The 20,052-nt window shown below is 31.6% G+C and overlaps 2 long non-coding RNA genes across 2 annotated transcripts in view; one reads left to right on the top strand and one right to left on the bottom strand.

The window, feature by feature from the left end:
• LOC146993567 (uncharacterized) overlaps nucleotides 1-11,413 on the top strand; it is a 62,979-nt gene extending 51,566 nt beyond the window's left edge. The window contains exon 3 of the long non-coding RNA XR_015044332.1: nucleotides 11,010-11,413. This is a non-coding gene — a long non-coding RNA (uncharacterized LOC146993567). The remainder of the gene's footprint in view (nucleotides 1-11,009) is intronic.
• Nucleotides 1-20,052, bottom strand: part of LOC146993566 (uncharacterized) — a 117,141-nt gene that overhangs the window by 83,162 nt on the left and 13,927 nt on the right. The window lies entirely within an intron of this gene.

The raw sequence follows: 20,052 nt of genomic DNA, 5'->3' as shown, positions 1-20,052 counted from the left end.
AAAGATTAGCTCGTATCCTTAGCTTAATAAAATGCAGTGTTTCTTAACATATTTTCCTTCCATTTGCATTGCAAATGAATTCTTAATTGATACGATTTGAAACATATTTTGTTTAAGAAGTTGATTATTTAGCAAACTGGACCGAAAAACATGTCATTACAAAAAAAAAAAAAAAAATCGGAAAGCTTTTAGACTTTATATGACTCTCAAAAGATTTTTTTTAATGTTTTCCGTGTTACCTTTATTTATTAACTATCATGCTCTTCGCAATTAAACCACATAAAATTCATTTCAACAGCGATATCATAAAATATTCAAAAACAGCATATCTTCAGAATTTGAGATAATTTTTTTTTCCAGTACAGTGTTGCCATTTTTCTCTTTGAAATAGTTGAATTCGTTAATCAATGAACTCGTTAAAGCTTTACAAAATTTGAAATAGCAATAAAACAAATTCCAAATTCGGGGCTTTCAGGTGCCGATATTCGGGTGCATGACTACGTTATTCAAAATTGGTTGGCTCTAGATACCGTTGATTTTCGCACTGTAAGACACATACAGACATTCATGCAGATTCTTCATTACGTAATTTCTTTAAATATAATACAGAGCGATAATATTTGATGGCAACGATTTGAAAAGTGAAACGGATGTTTATAGTGAACCGAATGCAAAATGCCATTTCGAGATTAATAGCCCTTCTGGGCTAACGCCCATTTGGGTTAAAAAAAAGGCGAAAAAAAAAAGACATATCTTATAGCCCTCGAAATGGGCAAAGTTTTATTTAAAAATATGATAATCGAAGCTTATTGTTTTGCCTAATTTTAAATATTACTTAACTATTATGCATAAATTCCTTGTAAAATTTTAACAACATTAATACGGTTATTATATCTATTTGTTTTATTAGTGTAGCTTAAAAATAATTAATAACAATCTCATTCTTAAATTCAGAATCGTTTTTCTCTTCCACCTTAAATGAAACAGGATTTTAAGTGGGATTTCACAGTAATTTCGTTATTTAATGTAAAACAAATACAGGAAATTAAATTTCATTAACATGTGATCAAATTTTATGACCTTATATTTATATTCCCTTCATTCTGCTTTAAACGATAAAGATACAATTAATTCACTTGTACAAATAATCGTTGAGACTTATACCATAAAAATTCATAAAACTGTTGTAACAAACGGAAACAGATGTTTATGCTTTCCATCTCCTAAACACTGCTTAATCAAGATTCAGATGTATTCTTACTATCTCAGCATGGTGATTAGTTACAAACAGAAAAACCGCACGAAACTTATAAAATTACGACTGCGTATTTGTATGTTTCGCTCGTCGTCGACGCACGGCAGAGTAACTTTATACCGCATTAATTCTCACTCATTTAACCTAAAGAATTTTTTATCGGATCTTTTATGAATCCGTAGATAAATTGCCGATGACGAGTGCGCGCAAGCTTTCCGCTTGCTTTATGGCTCCGCGATGTTTCTATAAATATGTAAGAGCTGTTTTCTAGCTCCGCTATAAAATGCTCCTTTCGCGATCCGAGTTCGACGTAATAAACGGCATGAGCATACGGACCTATAAATTACGGTATTAGGCCAAACAGGAAACCGGCGCACCTGTATTAGCTCGGAATTAGCACACCGCCAATGAGATGCCCAAACGCTGTAATGGAAATCGAAAATTCAGGTATCAAGTAGAAGGATCGGGCATTGCTTCCCCCCCCTAATTAAGACACGTTGACAAATTTGGGCTCGGTTGCTAAGCGATCGGCTTCTTCGGCTTTTACAAGTCCTCAATAAAAGCGATGTCCGGAAGCTTAGCTTTAATATTTTAACCTCCGCGGCTAATGATGGGTTAAATCAGGATTATAAAGAATTAATTCTCCGAGAGTTTCTGATTAGTGATCATTTAAAGCTTTAAATCATTTGAAAATTTCCTGTTATGAATTTCAGATTTTCGTATTAATTTATGGAAAAGCTTGCTTCGCTTTGCTTTGTTTACGACTCAAAATTTTCCGATTTCCTTTGTAAAGACAACGTTATTATAATGAACTCTCACACTAATCCAGCAAATTAGAGATTTCAAACGCTCTTGAAACTCCTCAATAGTTCTGATGAGTTATTACTCTCATCAAGTAGCGTAATTTGAATAAGTGGATCCTGACTTATTCAATAATTCCGGAGTAACTGCTTATATCCATTTTAATTTTTAAAATAGTGTTTAGTAGCAGTCAAATATCGTGAACCATCTCTAAGACGACCACCCACGATTCCATATTATTTTGCTTTTTGCTTGAAGCTGTCAGTGTAAAAAGATAATGTTCATGTTATAACAGATAATGTTCAGATAATATTTATGTCTCTGGTCTATATATGTAATATTTATGAATATTATTAAATATATGTAATATTTATGTCTCTGGTCACGTTCAGAAATGGTCATCTACGACCTCCCCCCGATGCTTTTATCGTTTAAAAATTTTTTGCTGCCAGTTATTTTTATTATTATGTAATCCTTCTAATATTACAAAAGAATTGTTGAACATTTACGTATGTCAATTCTAAAAAGAATCAAGAGGGGTAGAAGAGAATCATAAAGCAGCACCGATATTTTCTTGCCTGGATATCTCCTACAAATGGACTAATAAATAATTATTAAATAATTACGACGAGATTTTTTTTAGCCCAAAGGGTGTTAGCCAAGAAGGGCTATTAATTTCGTTTTGCCATTTTATGGCGTTTCACTTTTCAAATTGTTACCACCAAATAGTAGGGCCCTGCATTATAGTTAAGGAAGTTAAATAATGAAGAATCTGCATGAATGTATGTATCTTTCTCACACTGTGAAAAAACAACGGTACCTAGAGACATCAAATTCTGAATATCGTAGCCCTCCACTCAAATATGGCCATCTGGAAGCCCAAATTTGGAATCTGGAATTTGTTTTTCTATTTTCTCTTCCATACTTTATAAAATACTAAAGAATTTTTTGTTAACAAACTCAACGATTTCAAAGCGAGCAATGGCAACACTGTACGAAAACAAAAAGAAAATTATCCCCAACGCGCGAGACTATGTATCATTTTGTGATACTGCTGTTGAATTGAATTTTATGGTTTAAGTGCAAATAATATGATATTTAATAAGTTAACATGCAAAACATTAAAAAACACCTCTTTGGGCGTAATTAATTAATTGATATATTTACTTATTTATTTTAATTTTCTTCTTACATACATATACATACGTATTTTCATTTGTATGTTATTTTAACATTCGTTTCGTGATGACAATTTAATTACACATTTCATCACCCAGATCAAAAGGTTAATATTTTTTAACGTATAATGCAAATAAGTGCACATAATATCACCAAAACATGTCGTTTAGGTTATTAGAATTATGAAGTGCTCCATATAGCAATTACATTCCAAGTTATTTAAATTTCTAGCGTAGAAAAATCCAGTAAAAATTACCATACTGGGTCCTCATACTCCCCTTCTAAAAAATACCCAACAAAATTTGCAATTATAGCTAAAAGTTATAAATTGCTTGAAATAAATAAATGATAATAATAATAAATAAATAAATAGTATTAAATAAATTTTATTAGAAAATGTAGAAAACTCTTGAGAGAGTAATAAATGTAAAAAGTACAGAAAGCAAACATAATATTTATCCCTTATCTTATAAAAGAATTCAAGAGCTTCAGCTTCAATCCTTGATTCTGCCTTGCAGCTCGATTATTTTTTGAACGCATGACCTCTGGGTTATGTTCCTTTACACGGTAGTTTACTTAGTGAATGCAACAGCAATATATTCTTGCCTAGATATCTCCTAATTTCTTTCACGAATTTATTGGTTCAAAAATTACCGGGATTAAATTTATACGTTACAGACATGACATTTGAACCATGCCAAAAAGTAAAATCCAGCAAAATATAAATAAAATCTTCCCAGGCATCCGAAACTCTTCGCATATTATTATCTATTTTGTGGTATTAAATTGTGCAGCGAGGATTTGATTTACGCGTATCGCCACCAATACGAGGAAGTTTTAGATTTTTTTTTTTTTTTTTGAATCTTTTTTTTACACTTCTCTTTCGATGCTATCAAAATGACATCTCTGTCTCGTATTTATTGTTCCAATTGTTCCATTCCTGATATGCAGACGATGATATAAATTAAAAATCAGAGTTCGATCACTTGTCCTTGTACCTCTCATGCTTGAGAACTTGTGATGCAATTGGCTCAAACTCAACTTAATACAATGGCAGAGGTTTCAGAATTTCAGGCAAGATTTGTCGCAGAGGATGAAATTCTGTTAAATATCCAGTTGAAATTGCAAACCTCGAGGTACAATAATCATAGAAAATAATAAATAAATCCTCTTATTTCCTTCAACAACTGTCATGACTTAGAGAAAGCAGAAAACCATTGTTGTCTGCCTCTGTAATGGAGACATAATCTTCTACCCTCTGAAATGATGTTTAGAGATAAGATGGTGACCGGAGATATGGAAGCACACACGTAATAGCTGGTGACATGAAAATGCACAAACGATTTTTGCAGGGGAGGGGAGAAAAAATAATCAGTCACTATCTGGTAGAATATGAATAAAATCTGAAAGCTTGATGAACTGGGTTGCTTTTATTACAACTAAGTTTTCTTTTGAGATTTTTAAAAAGCATCCATAATAAATGATGTTTATTTATTATTTTTCATGAGAAATAAATTTCTTTCATGAAAAGAATTAAAATTCCTTTATAAATTACATAAACACGAGTCGCCCAGACGGTATAGTGGTTAGGGAAGCCTGACTGCGATACCGAAGGGCCCGGGTTTGAATCCCGGAGAAGGAATGGATGTAAAATTATCTGTCCCTTCATAGGAGGTAACGGTGGCCCTCTGTTAACTGCCTCCACAATAAAATGGCCACCACTTCTGGCCTTAGGGGTGTCCAAGTGGCTAATGCCGTTATAGGCAAGTGCTCGCCATTGGAAAAACAATTATATAAACACCAAGTGCATTCACTACTAAAATACCAAAAGCATAATAGTGTTCATGCTTTTTTTCAGGTATTTATAAATTAATTTATTTTTCGTTTTTGCTGTTGCTTTTTATTCCCAATCCTAGCATTTAGTCACAGGACAGCCAACATATTGTTGCGTTCTACGGATTCGTGGATTTAGAGTAATTGACGACAACATTTGATGAAGAGTCAAAACACAGTTTACCAGTAAGCACTATTATACAGGACAGTTCGAAAGACAAGGTTACACTCGTCGAAACACTATATCAAATACATTGAAACATTCAGCAACAGGCCTTCAGGCTATAACAGTGAAGACAGCTTCAGGGCAAAGCATTAAGTACAGCTCCAGACTTAGTCGATTGCTATCAAGCCAATCTCTGAATTCAAGACTCTCCGTACAAGGGATGTATCTCCCCGTACAAGCGGGGTATATATAGCTTCAAGAATATTCCCAAGAAAGCCGCTAAGAATATCGCCAAATGGGCAATTTTCCCTCAACTTGCCAATTTCTGGCAGCCCTAAGCCTGCCGATTAGCTATCTCACCAGCATTTCGCAACAATATTAACATCTATGCTTGGTCACCAGGTTGAACAATGATGCTGCCATTGCGTAGTTCCATCACAGTCTTAAGCATCCAAATAAACTCAACGCAAAGGTTTTTGTCCTCCATCCTCTTCTAACACCGGTCCTCGAAAGGATTTTCATTTCAGGAGTTTCAAATGACTGCTGAAACGTACAAAACCTACAATCATAATGCTTACTCGGCATTCGAATCTTATCCTTTTATCTTGGACGTGACCATTCTGATCGCGCAGCTTATATTTATATACGTAACCAATGTTATGAGTTGTTAAATACATTATCTTTTCTTAAGAGGACGTAATGGACAAAATATGCATACAATTAATACCTAACGTAGTCCGTATAATCGATTCCGCTAGTATCCCAAGTTGTTTCAAACCGGGATTATCGAGGAACTAATGCACACAAAAAATGATTATTGATTCAAAAAGAAATTTTTGTTTCCTTCTTGTTTTTCGGGAAATAAAACGCGACTAATAAACTCGTATGTCTATTTGTAAACATGCGTATTTGTAAACATGCGTGTTTTTATTAATTAATTTTTTATTCTCTAAAAAGTATATCGATGTCAACACATTTTTCTTCTTCGGTCTTTTTCTCCGAATATCTATCTTGGTAGCAGCAAGTTGCATTTTTTATCGTTTGTCAAATTGGAAGGCCACAATCAATATTGGGATTAGTTTCCATATTATGCTCTGACAAGCTTATGACAAGCTCATATATTACTGTAATTTTTAATAGTTGCTTATCATTCTTAATTTTTGTGCAGGAACTTCAACACATACATCGGCTTGAGCATTGGTTTATAAAAATACAGCGGGTAACCATAGAAAAAAAATTTAAATAGCACATAATTTTAAACCCGTATAAGAATGAATCATAAAGCATGAAAAAGAAAAGAAGAAAAAAAAAAAAAACTTTACTGTATCAAAGGGGCGGCACAGATCTTTTATGCATCAAAATAATTTCATGTACTAATTTTTAAAAATTATTTTCTCTCTCCTCAGTATTTGATCGAAACTATGCAAGGTACTTTTGCATTATCGTAGCAAGGGATGTGCTCTAATTTGAATATTTATAGTTAGAAAACATGTTTGGCACTATTTCAATTCATATGTATTAAAACACCTAAGGCCCTACCAATGGTCGAGGGATTAAAACCGCTGGTTGCTTTAGACGCTGCTGAGTTTCATTCTGCCAAAGTGATACTTATAATTGATTCTAATAATAAATAATGCCAATTTTACCGAATATTCGTCCATAGGATAGTTTTATTTTAAGAAAGTTCTTAGTTGCTAAGAATTAAAGTCTCAGAAGAAACCGCCCATAAATCAATTACCGTGTTTACTCGCGTAATAGTCGCCCTTTTTTTGCCAACTTTTCATTGTGAAAGTCTAGGTAGGTGGGACTATTATGCGGGGAAATCTACTACAAAATATTGTACATTTTGACGATTTTTTCTGCTTAACGGGGTTGCCACTATTACGCGAGTTAAATACGGTAATTAACTATACTTAACTAGTGCGTAAAAATTTTTGCCATTTTAATCAAGTTTAACTTAGATCTTTTGAAATTAAGCATAAATAAGTTAAAGCCCTGTCTGTTATATAATATTTTGCATAGTTTAAAAATTTAAAAAGTTTGACAATTCCGCTAGTTTATTAAATATATTTTTTTACCAGCCATATTAAGATGGAACTCAAATATTAATTTCTGGACAAATAAAAGTCAAATATTATAGAAGCATCTGCATAGACATTATCATTCCCCAGATGCCTCAATTAAGTCTCCCATAATTATAACAGCCGGCTACAATCAGATCTGGTCTGTGTCAGTAATCAAAGAGATTGCAGGACTGAATTAATGGTCGGCCGATCCTCCTAATAGTCGACAGTCTCGGAATGTTTTCCCGGAAAAACTACTTTAAATCATGCTTAGTGCGTTGGTCACGCACTCGGTATAATGTAGATATCTTTTTTTCCAGACCCATTACCGAAAAAGCCTACTTATCGCTTGTAGCCGAACAAGCCGTCAACTTGACAAGTAACATAGTCTACGCACGCAAATTGACACGCTGTTTATAATTTATAGAACCGGCTACAAAAGCCGCTAAATATAATCCTGACCCCTCATTCTTTTCGTCTTCCTTTTTTTTTTTTTTTTTTTTTTTTTCCGTCACTCCCTTTCCCTTTCCTCTTCCTCAATTCTTTCTTTTTGTCCATTCTGAGCATTTTCCATAACCTGAGTTACAGCATAATTAGTAAAACTTCTCAACCAATGAGAGAACGTGGTGTAATTACCTCTGCCTGCTGCCCCCTTTTACACCGCTTTGCTTCTGGCGCTGTTGAATGGAGTTGCCATTAAGCTTTTTAGGAAAATGGAAGAAAAATAGTGGAATTGATGGCTAATTCGTTTCATTTTTCTTTCTTCTGTCTTTATTCGTCAGGAAATGTTGTGGAATGTTTTCTTATCATGCAATATACTAATTGTTACCATTTTTATTTCGTTGCTGTTTTATGTTGGGCTCATTTTCTCTCAATATAGATTAGAAGTGTTATTAACTATAAAAGCCGTCTTAATATATTATATAGCAGAAACATTAAATTCAATAATTATTGCATTAAATATTTATGCATAAGTGATTCTTTATTTTAGAAGATAATATGAAATTATAGAAATTCATTTTCTGGGAGATATTAATTTTATAATAAATGCAAATGTTATAAAATACATTTAACATAAATATAATCATTTGTATATGCATATATGTATATATGGGGGTTGGTTTTTGTAAAAAATGTTTGTATAATATTTCACTCAAATAGTCTCACTTCACTCACTCAAATAGTCACTCAGCTCTGTTCACTCAAATAGTCAAAAAGGATGAAACGTGTATTCAGAACTACTTAATTGCCCTTTTTTAATGTTTAATTAATTACCCCTGATAAGTCTAATTGGGACATTAAACGATGAATAATTAATTTACAGTTTGTCTTTCGTGTTTTAAAAAAGAATTTAAATTTTTAAAAAAATTTGAAAAAAAAATTTAGTGCTTATTTTGAAGCTTGTTTAAAGGATAAGTCTGGCTAATTCTGTCATTTATTTGTTAAAAAATATGTGTTTCCCAATAGCTTTTTCAAATTTCAGGATAGACTAATCCTTTTCTGGTAAAACAATTTTTATTTTGTAAAATTGTAATATCTATATATAGTACAGTGAGTTTGAGTTAGTTGGAACACTGGCATAAAAAATTTCTTCTTAATATAATTTTTTCATATATTACTAAAAAGAAATTGTTTAATAATGCATACGCATACTATTAAAATCTGAGAGCGTGGGTCTGTTTGTTTGTGCCATTTCTCCTCCGCAACGGCGGGGAGCTGAGTTTCAAAAGAGGTACCCTCCCCCCCGGATTCCAAAAATTCGTGAGAAGCCATTTCAACCATTATTCAGACGCGATATTAGTAAAAAAACTCTGAAAACACTAAATTTCACCCCCATTTTTTAAAGTGGCAACAATCTCGCACGCTGGAGATCAAAATCTGCTTTATTTCGAAAAGTGTTGCCACTACTCGCATTCAAGTCGTAGAATTCGTTAATAAAAAAATTTTTTACAAAATGTGAAATTAAAATAGCATTGCCAAACATTAAACAAATAATTATTATATATATAACGTCATATTGTGACTCTGAAGAAAGCACGCAATTGCATGTGACGTCATTGTATGTCGAAAAGGTTCGTTAATGTCAGCATTTGAAATAAATAGCAGCTATTGGTAACTTTTTTGTTTCAGGATAGGCTAACTGATACGATATGTTATCGTCAAGTTAATGTTTTTATTGATATTGACAAAAAATTGTTATATTAGATTAAATTTAAATCATTACGTTACATGTATATGCATTAACATGAAGTGTCAAAAGTTTTTGTTTCCTGGTTTGGCAATAAAAAAATTATTTACGAAGTGGTTGTTGGTTGGAAAGAAAGAACTGATTTCATTTATACTGATTTATTTTTTTTTTTTTAACTTTCTTTTCATGTGTACATAAAATTTAAAAAATTTACTTTGGCTGTAGCCCGCTTATCTGGCGAGCTAGCCCGGTAGTAACCTTTAAAAAATATCTATTCAAAATCCAGTTTCAACAATTGTTAACCGGTTGTTGAAAATTGTCATTAAATAGGGGAATTGATATAATTCAATTTTAAACTTGATATGTATACACTAAAATTCTTTTTCATAGCTACTAATTATTCGGTCATTCCATGTTTAAAACATACATAAAAGAATACTCTAAAAATGTATACAATTTTATGGTTAATAATGTCATAATTTTATGGATACATTTGGTTTATGTCTTGATCCAGATCAATAAAAATTATTATTAAAGGAAGGATAATAGTTCTCTTGATTCATTTTAAGGAAATGAATGTCATATTAAATCGTGTTTATTCTGTCCGTAAAACAAACAAATAGATAAACACCGTATTTACTACTAACAGTCGCACTTTTTTTCGGGGGGGGGGACGAAGATGCGACTATTCTGCTAGTAATACGGTAAGTGTGCATATATAAAGTAATTGCCTCGTTTTGCTTCAACGGCTTACCAAAAATTTGGAAAATGTGAAACACTTTTCAATGGCTGAAAGATTGCTGAAAATTTTTCAGATAACATAGCTGTGCATTTTTTAATACAACATATTTGTCTTTAGCGTTTGTAAACATGTAAACTGAACTTTTGAGTTCAAACAACTGAAATTTTGAAGAAAATATTGAGCAAAATATTAATTAATATTTCTTAAAATAATTTTTGTCATTGATTGAGAAACACTGAAAAATTATTGTACTTTTTGATTTAATAAGTTGTAATTTGTTTTTTAGTAAAAAACTAACGATATTCATACATACATATATAAAAATACTAGAGAGAACTAAGTAAAATTTGGAATTTACATATAAAAATTGAAAAAAAAAATTATAATTTAAACATAAGGACTTAATCCATTTACACACACTAAGCAATTACAAATTTTTGTAATAATAAACAAAATTTTAATTGGGAGACTTTTAAACATTTAAATATCTGCCTTTGCTGTTTGAATCAATTATTTTTAACATTTTGAATACCACTGAATTAATTATCAACGGAAAATAAAATAATTTATCATGAATTAATGAACAAAAACTGGAAGCTTGGCTGTCGAAAATATTTATGCTACGCTATTGGCTCATATATTTTAATTTCATTGTACAAATTCCGATTTTAAAGCTTATGAACATCGATCAGTTCGTTTAAAATTTATGAACTAAGTTCTGTTCATGAATATTAAGCACACATTTCTTTAAAAAAAATCTAAGGGCCTTTTTTTTTCCCCAGAAAGCGACGGCAAGTGTGCAATTGGTTCTGGGCGTGAGCCCGTCTGGAAGGCGTCCTCAACCCGCCTCAAAATGGCGCGGCGCCAACAAGGCGGCCAGTGGAACCCACCTAAGGAAGCCGGTTGAAACCCAATGAAACTCCGCGCAGCTGTATCGAAGTTGGGCTGACTTTCTGCATTTCCTCTGGGAAGACAAGCAAGAACTTGCAATTCGTTACGCATTATCTTTTTAAATAATTTCATAAAATAAACTCATGTCCATTTGACAGCATCAGAGATCATTAAATTACGATACAAATTTGAAAGATTTTAAACAAATTAATGCAAGTTGTCTCCATCATTGTAAGCGCTTGATAATGCAGATTTCTAATAGTTGTCAGTTATATTTTGAGCTGTTAGCGGTTACTTTAGCTGTATAGAACTGTTATTGAACAATATACTATTTTCACTACGCAGTAATGCATTTAATTATTTAAACAGCACAAGTTTATGCCCATAGATTTTAATAAAAAGATAAATAAGAAAAATCTGAAAGCTTTCAGATTTTATATTACGCCCAAAGGGTCGTTTTTAAACGTTCTCTGAGTTACCTTTACTTATTCAATATCATGTTCGTCGCACTTAAACCATTAAATTCATTTCAACAGCAATGACAACAGCAAAATATTTAAAAGAGCGTACCTTTAGAATTTGCGATAACACGGTCTCGCATCCTGGAGATAAATTCTTTTTTTCCCCGTACAGTGAGTGTTGCCATTGCTCACTTCGAAATCGTTGAGTTTGTTAATGAAAAGTTCTTAAATATTTGACAAAATATGAAATAGATAATAAACCAAATTCCAAATTTGGGCTTCCAGATGCTGATATTCGAATGGAGGACTACGTTATTCAAAATTTGATGTCTCTAGGTACCGTTGTTTTTTCACAGTGCCAGAAAGATACGTACATTCATGCAGATTCTTCATTATTTAATTTCTTTAAATATAATACACGGCTCTAATATTTGGTGGCAACAATCTGAAAAGTGAACCGACATTTATGGTGAACCAACGCAAAATGCCAAAAGGAAATTAATAGCCCTTCTGGGCAAATTGTCCGTTTGGGCTAATAATTTTCTTGTTAGTTAAAAGAATCTAGCTTTAAGTCGTCACAGAAAACAGCTGGAATGATACCAGATTTTAATGAATAATAAGCTTCCCCGATTTCTAGACTGGAAAAACAGTTCGAAACCGGCATTAAACAATATCAGTTTTCCCTTAAAATATTAACTCTCGAGTGCATATATTTTCAGAAGGTAACCGAATGCTAACAAACAGTACTAGAAAACATTATCACTGGATCTAAAAGAACGAATTTAAATTCGCATCTCTCTTCAATTTACGGATTTTTTACGTAGAATTTCTGCATTAAAGATATATAAATGCGAAACAGTAAAACTGCGCATTTTATTTAGATAAAGCTAATAAGCAAGTTTTTCAGATTAATCAACAGTAGATGCTACTTTTTTTAACTTCAAAATATATTTTAAAGTTTTGCCATGTGAAATGGCAATAGTTGTACCAACGACTGAGTTCTTTCCACTTTGTTTCAAATCATGTCATGTGTAAAATTTTGACGCTTTCAGGTTCATGAAAATTTGTAATCATTAAGTAACAAATTAAGTATTTTAAACAATAACTCGTTAGTTTTAATAATACATTTTTCTTTACAATTTTAGTTAGATATTTTCTTATTAAATGTTAATTATATATTTATTATAAAATGTTAAAAATAATGTAATTTTTTAAAATGTTAATGTAGCATATTAATTGGGTATTTGTCTTAACAAATAACTAAAAATTATATTTAGTACAAAGGGGCTTTGGCCCTGAAGGACTATTGTTTTTGTTTTGCGATTTTGCGTTGGTTCACTATAAATGTCAGTTTCACTTTTGAAACTGTTGCCATCAAATGTTAGAGTCCTGCATTATAAAGAAGAAACTAAATAATGGAAAATCCGCATAAATGTATGTATATTTCTCGCATTGTGATAAAACAACGGTACATAGAGTCATCGAATTTTGAATGATGTAATCCTACTGCGAATATGGGCATGTGGAAGACCAAATTTGAAATTTGGTATTTGCTTTATGATCGATTTTATATTTTATAAAACTTTTAACGAATTTTTGATTAACAAACTCAAGGATTTCAAAGCGAGCAATGGCAACGTTGTACAGAAAAAACATTTTATCAGAAATTCTAAAGATATGCTCAAACTATTTTGCGATATCAGTGCGGAGAACGCGATATTTAATAAATAAAGGTAACAGACAAAATGTTAAAAAAACGGCCCTTTGGACGTAATTTAAAATCTGAATCCTTTTCGATTTTCTTTTTATTTATTTTTATTTTCTGTAAATTTTGTTTATTCTTCTAAATACTTCTTCAAAAAAAAAAAAAAAAAAAAAGAATATTTTCTAAAATTTCCTCTTATATTTCCTCTATATCTTAAAAAGGGGACCGTATATTTTAAGTCTCTTAACTTGAAAGTCTTATATCTTAAATCTTCATCTTTAAGAAACAAATGAGTCAATTTGTTTTCACCTAGAAAACAATGAATTTTCCTTCTGAAAACTCTTATTTAACTATCAGGGACCTGTCAGCTAATTTAATCAACTAAGTTGCATTAAATAAATATTCACAGAATACATTGAATATTTTAATTTCTTAATTTAACTAAAGAACTTAAAATTTTATGAATAGTGTATTAAAGTTGTTCTAAATGGTATATTACGTAAAAGTTTAATAAATAAATTCCTAAGTAAAAATTTATTAGCGTGTACTATAAAAACTTTGGCCCCCTCCCGTTCTTCTCTCTCTCTCCATTTCATCAATAGGCATTTAAACATTTTCATCTCCATTTCGACGCCAAAGAAAATTAGTCAGGTAGATGGATTTTGTTACCTTTTCCATGCAATAAGTACGTACAATATCAGAATCAAGAACCGCCACTGATCGGAAGCATAAAGCGCTGAAAACTGGTAGTTCATCTCTTCTATATCACATAAATAGTTATTTCCATTTGGATTTTTAAGATTTGTTTCCATGTGTCATGGGAATATGAATTATACCCTTATTTAAAGATTTTCAACTAAGGCATTTCTAATGAGGCTGACAGCCCCAGAGGGTTTTATGCTAATCATTTATTCATTCAGATTTCTTTCAGAAACTTTTCCCACGAAGATGTATCTTCCCAGGTAGTTCATATTGACATGAGTTGGTTAATGGTATTATTAAATACTTTTTCAACTTAGCAAAAATATTTGCTACTTGTAAAAACATTTTAAACTTTTTATTTTTCCCGCTGAACAATGCAGTTTCATATATAAAAATGATGCTTAGTTTGTATAAACTTAATTAAGAGTCGAGTGTCATAATAGTCTGTATCACGACTTGATTTTCCTTCATTCAGGAGCAACGTTTTCATGTTAATACTCCTAAATCAGTTTCTTCCGGGCATGATAATATTTATTTAAAGTGTTGCAGTCGATAGATACTTTTATCTTATTTTTAGAGTCGTTCATTAGTTAAAAAACCATTCTGATAATATAAGATTCTATTGTAGAAGTCATTCTGTCTAGAGTAATTAACAAACAAAAATTCCCCATCGATCAAAGATGGCTGGCTAGTTTTTCCTACTTTATCAGATATTAAAATTTATTTCCTTATTTGTTTCTCATTTTAACGAAACAAAACAAAATAAAAAAGCAGTCCAAATATTTCTTTCAGCATTAAAGTCTTTGGAAATTTACTTATGATTCTTAGCAAATTCTAACCTAATATGGAAAGCTAACAAACATTTCCTGACTAAATGAGTTGTTTTGCAAAGGCGTTTTCAGGTTACACAACTGAGGTGACCTGTAACTTAATTTACATAATTCCGCCCTTAAGAAAATAAAAAAGCAGTAAATTTGATGAAATGTCGACATGTAAGTTGCATGAGTAAAATGAATTAACTTGCTGCGTAAATATGTTTATCTTTTTTGGCACTTTAATCCTGCACAAATTAAAAAGTTATAAGCTGAAATAATAACCTTAGCTTGTTAAAAGTGAAAGTAAAAAATTGATTTTAAAGATGATAATACTATTAGCTATCAATATAAAGGTGAGAAATAAAATGAGCTTAACTAAAAATTTTAATCAAATTTTTTTTGACCTGAAAATAACTTTGAAACATGTGAATGAAATATTCTGCATTTTTACATTATCCTTTGTCGATAAGATTAAGAGTACAACTTTATGAGTGTGCTTTACATGAATACGTCGCAACATATATGTTTATACAATATATATGTATGCATACTATAAAAAAAAGTGAAACTTGAAGAGAAGTCTCTATATCAAAGAACTCATTCCCGCGGATTCTCTTCTTCCTTGATATAGTAAATGTGTCTTAAAAGAGTTCTTAAAACGTCCCAAGTTTGAAATTTCCCTGTCAGGAAAAAGTACTTAAAGATTGTTCCAGGGAGTCATTCAAAACCACTTAAATCGACCGAAAGCAGTGCGAGAGCTACAAGTGTCCCGAGACCCCGACACGAGATATGTAAAATTTTATTGCTTGTTTATTGCATGATCAATTGGGTTTATGGCAGCTTACACGCAATCGCTCTCAGCCTCGCCACTAAACCGAGGTCGAAGTCATATAACCAGGTTCACGACCAAAATGGCGCACCGGATGGTCCATACGAAAAGAGTGATAAATTTATCGCTCCCCCTTGTCCCGGACACATGCCCTGGACCATTCCAGGGTGGGGGTACCCCGTGAAAAGGCCATTGGCTGGTTATAGTTAGTGTTCCCATCACTCGCGAGACAGCCGATGATCCTTTCAGCTGTAAGTCTGAGCTACTTTGTGTCCTGTTTGATCCAAATGTAGTCATCAAGTTGTAGGACGTGGAGGCTGTCTTATCAATTTCTAGAGGAGCACTCTGCGGTAAGTACCCACATTCTAAACTTTTTATTTACATTTCTTTCTTGGCCTGCACATACTCAAAAGCTAGGCACGCGTATGCACTCGAGAACTTGGAGTTCTAGAAAAAGCGCGGAAAGATAGAGGATAGCATCATATGAAAACTAGGGCAGCTGGGTTTAATAAGAAATTCCAGCTACAAGCAGGCGGAAAGAAAAGAAAAGTTTTCAGATTTTATATTACGCCCAAAAGAGCGTATTTTTTTAACACTTTGTGTATTACCTTTATTTATTAAATATCATGCTCTTCGCACTTAAGTTACATAAAATTCATTTCAACAGCAATATCACAAAATATTTAAAAGCAGCATATCTTTAGAATTGCCGATACACAATTTCGCGCGCTGGAGCTAATTTTTTTTTTTTTTTTTTTTTTTTCCATAGAGTGTTGCCATTGCTCGTTTTGAAATCGTTGAGTTTGTTAGTCAAAGATTCGTTAAAGTTTTACAAAATTTGAAATAGATAATAAAGCAAATTCCAAATTCGGACTTCCAGGTGCCCATGTTCGGTTTAAGGACTATGTTTATTCAAATTTTGGTGGCTCTTTGTACCATTGTTTTTCCAAAATGCGAGAAACATTCATGCAGATTCTTCATTATTTAGTTTCTTTAAATATAATAAATACATGGCGATATTATTTGGTGGCAATGGTTTGAAAAGTGAGTCAACACAGAAAGTAAATCGATGTAAAATGCTGCTTTGAGACTAGTAGCCCTTTGGGTTGGGCTAAAATAATAAAATAAATAAATAAATAAATAAAAATAAAGCGAAGATCCTAGATACTACTTTATGATCGAATTTTTAACCTGAGCATTTGATTTAAAATTACATTAGGCTTATCTTTTCGTTTTTCAGACTTTTTTTCGGTGGGGGAGGGGAATAGAGCTTATATATAGAGTTTGTATACGAATTGTAATACAAGCTCTATTTCTTTAAAGCTCTGTTTAGCTAATTTACTTCAGAACTTTTTTAGGTTAAGCTAAATTTATATTAAAATTCTGTTTATAAAATGCTTATTTTACGTCGCTTTATAAATTAATTTATTGATTTGGAAAATCATATCATGTTCTCATAAGTAAAAGAAATATGAAAAATATTGTTTTAAAAGGGTACTCTCAAAGGGGTTTAAATCTGTAATCTGTTCGTTGTAATTAGCTCGCAATGTGACATTTATTTTATAAGATTAGATTTATTCCTTACAAATGTTAGTTCCCTGATTGTAACTATCAACACTACATTCTTTAAATTATATTTCACAGCAATTTTAGAATGCATTTTACCTCTAATTTCTTATCTTTGAAACATAGGCTTCTTACAAAGTACCTGATATGCTCACGTTGAAGAATAGTTACCCCACATTTAGATAACTTACTCTGATATTTCGTATGAAAACGTGCTTCGGATGTTCCAATAAAGATAAGGCGTGAATTTTATTTCATGCTCCATCACTCAAGCGACTTTTTTATTTCTTATAAAAAGCAGGCACAGTTTGCCAACGAGTAATTTGTTATCATTTATGCAAATGGTAAAGTATAGCAAACTCTTTAGAAAAGTCTTATCAGTCCTGAGTCTTATCAGTCCTGAGAAGGGACTAATAGGTACTGATTTTATGGCTGTGTGAATTTTAGTCTTTGCAGCCAAATGTAAGATGAAAACACTAATTTTTATCAAGTATAAAACTGAATAGTATGTACTATTCACAACAAAATTAAACAACAAAATAAAATGTTAGTGCTTTACAAAAAAGTGAATTTTGATATCTTTGATTCGGGATTCAAAAGTAGAAGAATGTCTTCGTTACGTTAGATGACTACCATGCATTTTGAAATTTATCAGATTTTTAACTTGGATTTTAGTTTTTGCACCGTATTTTGAGAAGTGCATGAGTAACAAATGAAAAATAATGCAGTTTCTTTATTTCAGCATTTCAGGAACATGATAATCTAATTCTAAAAGATAAAAATTCACTAAAGTATGAGTTAAATTATTAAAAAATTACACCTAAAGGAACGTTTTCTTAACGTTTTGTGTGTTACCTTTATTTATTGAATATTATGTTCTTCGCACTTGAACCATAAAATTCCTTTTAACAAAATATCGTAAAATATTTTAAATTGAGCATATCTTTAAAATTTCCGATATACAGTCTCACAAGCATACATACATTCATGCAGATTCTTCATTGTTTACTTTCTTTAAATATATTCAGGGCTCTAGTATTTGGTGGCAACAATTTGAAACGTGAAACGCTGTTTATAGTGAACCAACGCAATTTTGCGAAAACGAAATTAATAGGCCTTCTGGCCAAATTGTCCCTTTGGGCTAAAACAGGGTTAAACGTTTTTTTAAAACTAACTTTTTTCATTATTACTGAAAACGGCCTTATGCTTCTTTACTAAAATTCAGAATTGAAGTGTTAATAAAATCAACAAAAGCATTCAACATGTAATTTAAAATTCAAAAGTTTGAAGATAGAACAAAATTCTTAAGCCTATACATTTATTGTTTGAATCCTATGAAACAAAAGGGAAAAAAAGGGATAAAAACTGTATATATTCATTTTTCGTGATTAAGAATTTTTTTTTTTAAAGTTTTCAAAAGTATTGCTTTAAAATTTACCGTGGAACAGTATCTTCTGCAGTTGTATAAATGATACTAGGTTTAGAAATGTAAAGTTATTCTGAGTTAAAAAAAGAATCAAGTTTTTCAAATAATTTCGATACCTTTAGAATCACTCAAATGGGCTCTCTATTCAACATTTTTACGACGTATGGGAGCCATAAACATTGCATGTGTAAATAACTTATTATACCATATTAGCATACAGTATTGTCACGAGTTAAGTTTCATGTAGGAAATTTACAGAATTCTATGCGCTCATAATCTTACTGTAATGCATTTTTTATCAGCTTTAAATTCTCCAAAAAACTTTTTTTTAAAAGCAGTTTTTGAACAGAATAAAACCAGTGGGAGAAGGAAAATAAGATATCTAGGTTTGGAAGACAGTCAAATTTTACCAGAATTGGTGTAATGCTCTAAAAATTATCTTATGCTTAAATTTGTCAGTTAGGCTGTTTTCAGACATTTATTGATTTTGTTGAGTATAATTAGCTTACTATAAAAATACGTGCACCGTGCTCATAGCAATACTACATAATGTAAATTTCATACAAAAAGGAAACAAACAAACGTGTAATTCAAGATGCTGTATTTTCTCCCTCTAACCTTTTTTTTTAATTTTTTAATGAATTCAATTGGACAGAAGAAACTCAAAAATTATTCGCGAATAGCAAAATGAAAAATCAGCTGATTTATCGTAAGTAAAAATAACGCAAATTGTTTCATATGCTAACATACAGATCAGCACTTCAATGCAAAAGGCAAAAGGAACAAAGCTTATCACAACTAATTTAAAATGCTGCACAAAGTTATATCATAAAAGGCAGCTAAGGATAAATCATTAGTCTGATCATTTCAGAAATAACACCCTCGTTTACAGCTCCTTAATATTTTCTAGATCTTTGAAAGTACATATATATATGTGTGTTATTGCAAAAGTCCGAATTTTGGTAAATCCTAGGTTTTACCGGTAAAACTTAGTTTCACAAATTTCTTCTTTTGGGTCTTTGTGTAACTGATTCTAAAATATATACATATTCCGATAAAAATGATATATTCTAGTCAGAACAAATTATATATATTTCTGTGATTCCATACCATTTGGGGTTAACCAGCAGCTGAGCGGTAAAGTCAATGAATACTGGTAATTCGGTTCAAGGTTCGAATCCTGTGAACAGGCCGGCTGCAAGAGCGTTTTTGTGGCTTTCCCTATGTGTATGTGTATACGAATCAGTTTTCCTTAGACTGTCCTTCAAGAAGGCATCCCTCTCTTTAGACAGATAGCTCTCGAATGTCTTGCTATAATCTAATAAACCAAACTCAACAAATACGATTTGATTCATTCATCTGCAAATGCAACGGAATTATATTAATGTTGTGATTATAAATATTGAAAATTCTTTTTAGAAAGATGATTA

Source organism: Stegodyphus dumicola, chromosome 12 (assembly GCF_044657685.1).
Source record: "Stegodyphus dumicola isolate Sdum_Otavi_A_Nest chromosome 12, ASM4465768v1".
NCBI classification, from domain to species: domain Eukaryota; kingdom Metazoa; phylum Arthropoda; class Arachnida; order Araneae; family Eresidae; genus Stegodyphus; species Stegodyphus dumicola.
The sequence above is the reverse complement of the archived record's forward strand: the minus strand, read 5'-3'. Positions and strand labels throughout refer to the sequence as shown.